Raw genomic sequence first — 4,406 nt, 5'->3', positions numbered from 1 at the left:
TTTACAAAATACTATTTCTAGGACATAACAATCCTTCTCTTTCACACACATACACACCCCAGTACAATAAATAGAAAAAATAAATAAGACGTATTTAAGAATATTATAATTCACATTTGTCTGTCTACCTACAAAAGAGTTACAGCAATTCGCCTCGATTAAATGCCTTTGCAATTAAGCTTTATCAGGTGAGATAAGAAAAATTTTAGAAGCAAAATTTAGGTGAAGACCCAGCAGATGAGATCAATGTTTCTCTCATCTCTCTATTGCATACTGTTGGGTCTGATTTTTCTTAATATTTTAAATCATATATACTGGCCAGTAATAATGGCATCTGCCCACTGGTGGTGATTATTATAGTAACTCAAACACCTTCCTCAAGACTGTTCTTTTCTTAGCATTTGTTCCCCACCTTTTATGGCCCAACTACTTTATTCTTCCTTTTATTTTCTACCACTTCATTTCACTTCTATGTGCATGACTAAGCAAACTTATTACGGTCTCTGTAAAAATATATATTTTGAAGTATAAGGTAGTTAGCAGATAGTAATAGAGATTCAAATATGGATATCTTGCCCATTTGTCATGGCCTTGGCATTTTACTGAACCAAACAGTAGTGTTTTTAAAACTCGCTACTCTCAGGAGAGAGTTTTCAGGCTCTTGCTTTCATACCACACACCTGCTGTAGGAAGAAACTGATCCCATCAGGACCTGTCACTTATTTTCATTTTTAACCAGGGGAAAAAGTGCATACAACACTTCCCCTGATAGAGCACAAACACTCCCTGAATACTTGGAAGAACAGTAAGAAATCCACAGAGTAGGAACTCACGTGCTAATTACTTATTTGTACAGAACTTCTAGACCAAAAGAAAATTAGTGACATTTTCTTATTTTAAACTAAATTATCCTCTTATAGAAAAAGTGTATATCTATATCTGGATATATCTGTGCATAGATATACATACATTTGTATAAATACACACATATGTGTATACACAAGATTGATGAAGGAATTTGGGAAAAGCATACTTCTTTTTCAAAGTAAGGTGAGATTTATCATCTATTCCTATCACAAATATGCCAGCAGAGGAAGGCCAAAAAGCCAAATTATTCAAAAGATGACTATAGTACAAATATGGGCACACTTGATTTTAGAAAAGTGTCTATTTCTGTTGGGCCTTTTAACTAATGGCATAAACTTGTTTTCTGTTGTTGTTGTTGTTGTTGTTATTGTTCCTTCCTGTTTAAAATAGATGAATCAGTACACTTCTTTATGTAACCTCTACATTCACCTTCTATAACATTTTTCAGTGAGTCATTAGAAGGACTCGCAATAGAATCCTTAGTTATTGAAAGTTACGAGAAAATAAACCTTCCTGCTTTAACATGGTTCAGTGTTCTTTATATATGAATTGACTCAGGGATGTTTTCCAAATCTTGCACGTAAAATGTTCTCTTTCATTTTTCTATTAATAAAGACAGTTTTCTTACACCATTCCTTCTTTGTATTGGTATGACAATGCTGTTTTATGTAAATTGACTATTTTCAGAACACTTAATATGATTCTGCTCTTATTTGAAACTTATTTCAAGGAGAATGTTATATAATAATGATCTATAATGTGCAAGGTGTAACTGCAGATGTATGTCCAGCAGTATAGAACTCTAGTATGAGTTCTGTTAAAATCAGAGCTGCATTATGACACCCACAAGTCAGTTATGATGGAGCTAGACAGGTCTTCACTAATTCTATTATATATTAAGCTGTCTGAATCCTGTTGCACTAATGTGGAGAATAAAAAATAAGTTGATAGAAGCCCAATTTAAATTCAACAACTAATAAAGATAGGATACAATTTTAGTACTGAAAATATTTGCAAATGTGATATATGAAAAGCATACTACTCTGCAACTCATTTACACAAAAGTGAGTGATATGTTAGGAGTTTAAGCCACGAGTTTGGCAACTTTTGTGGCAGATAATTTAGGTGAAATTGATGATGTTTTCATTTTCTTATTGTGTAAAAACTGGTAGCTTAGTTCTTTAAAAGTACAAATGGTAATACATAATGAATACATATTTAATACCAACTTGACTACTTTAGAAAAAAATAATGTTTATTAAAAATATAAGTAAACAGCAAATTGAGTTAAGGAATTTTCTAAGACTTTAGTTAAAATTGATATCTCCAATCTAGTAAGTGTGAAACAGTATACAAATATTTCTGTAACACAAGTATTTTTGTTGATTTTCTAATTGAAAATTCATCAATAAGAAATACTAAGTATCACAGATTTTATTTTCCATCACAAAATTATGTTATATTTACATAATAAATTATTCACATATCCACAAATAAACAGACATAACACACACACACAGAGAGAAATAAATCCAAAGTTTATAAGCATGTATACAGCAGAAATTTTTATTGCTTATGTTCAATCAATAGATAAGTCAATTGACTGAGGTTTCCCAGTTACTGGGGAAAGTATAATGATAACTAATCATAGAATAGTGAACAATTTTTTAGTTTTTATATTTCTACTGATTAACTTGCTTTTTTCTAAAAAAAAGTTTATTCCACTTGTGTTTAATATTCTTAATTGAAATTTATTTTATATGTGTGTAATTATATAAACTGAACTGAGCATTATATAAATACTTAAATATAATACTAAAGTAGAGTTCAATTTTTATGGAAATAGTCACATTTTTCCCAGTGGGACTTTTGCTTCCTTTTGAAAATAAAGTTAGATCTATCTCTTACTCTCCATAGGAAAAGATGACCGATCTTCAGTAGCTTCACATAAGATCAGAGTCTCCTAAATCTGAACTCCTCTCCATTTCACGTGCAGTTATCATAACTAAGAAAGCAATTGTTTAAAAAAAAATTTCAATGATCAAAAGTATGTTCCCATGCTTTTTAACATCATGACTAATGATGGGCCTCCTGTTTTGGTAGTAGTTAAACCTTTAAAGTAGTGAATGCCTCCCTACCACCCACAATGGAGACTGTCATGATTTCTCTTAGCAAGCTTTCCCAGTGTGAAATAAACCATCTATCATATTTCATTATTTTTGTCATCATCCTAAATAAATGTTTTCTGGCTATTGCTGTGATGACCACAGGTTACTTTTGGTTAAGAATTCAATTGGGCCTGAATACCTACAATTATCACATGAAGAAGTTAAACCAGAAAATGTCTAATGTCTCTTCCAACATTGAAATATTGGGAATGCCAGTGAACAGACAAAATAAATTTATTTTTATATTACAGCTTTGACTCCAATACAGAAAAATGCAAAGGGCTTTTATATCTCTGGAGTAAATTTATAAAATCATGTAACAAATCAAAATCATGGAGATATGAGGCATGGATTTCCTACAGTTATAAGCCATTAATCGGGGCAGGAGTAACCTAGAAATTAATTGAAATAGTGTTTGAAAAATGTGATGGTTAATGAATAGAAGACAGATGGATCCTGGAGAATGACAGTGGATTATCATAAGCTTAACCAAGTGGTGACTCCAATTGCAGCTGCTGTAACAGATGTGGTTTAATTGCTTGAGAAAATTAGCACATCTTCTGGTACCTGGTATGCAACTATTGATCATTCAAGTGCTTTTTTCAACAATCCTGTCTACAAGGCTCACCAGAAGCAGTTTGCCTTCATCTGGAAAAACTAGTAATACATCTTTAAAGCCCAATCTCAGTGGTATATCAAGTGTATCGGGGGAAACCTCACCCCCAATATTTAACATGGATTCTTTTCTATTTCCCTAAGCTTCTCGGCTGGTCTGAGAAATAAAGGGAAAGTGTACAACAGAGACAAATTTTAAAGCTGAGTTTCCAGGGAAGACATCACATGTCAGCAGGTTCCATGACACTCCCTGAGCCATAAAACCAGCAAGTTTTTATTGGCGATTTTCAAAAGGGGAGGGAGTGTACGAACAGGGTGTGGGTTACAGAGATCACATGCTTCGCAAGGTAATAAAATATCACAAAGCAAATGGAGGCAGGGCAAGATCACAGGACCACAGGATGGCGCAAAATTAAAATTGCTAATTAAGTTTCAGGCACGCATTGTCATTGATAACGTCTTATCAGGAGACAGGGTTTGAGAGCAGACAACCTGTCTGACCAAAATTTATTAGGTGGGAATTTCCTCCTCCTAATAAGCCTGAGAGAGTTACAGGAGACTGTAAAAGACAGTCGCCTCCAAGGGGACTGTTCATAGACTTATCCTCAGGGCATATTCTCTTTCTCAGGGATGTTCCTTGCTGAGAAAAAGAATTCAGTGATATTTCTCCTATTTGCTTTTGAAAGAAGAGAAATATGGCTCTGTTCCATCTGGCTTACCAGCAGTCAGAGTTTGAAGTCTTATCTCCCTTGTTCC

The sequence above is a fragment of the Mandrillus leucophaeus genome, unplaced genomic scaffold (assembly GCF_000951045.1).
Source record: "Mandrillus leucophaeus isolate KB7577 unplaced genomic scaffold, Mleu.le_1.0 Scaffold31, whole genome shotgun sequence".
Lineage (NCBI taxonomy): Eukaryota > Metazoa > Chordata > Mammalia > Primates > Cercopithecidae > Mandrillus > Mandrillus leucophaeus.
The sequence above is the reverse complement of the archived record's forward strand: the minus strand, read 5'-3'. Positions refer to the sequence as shown.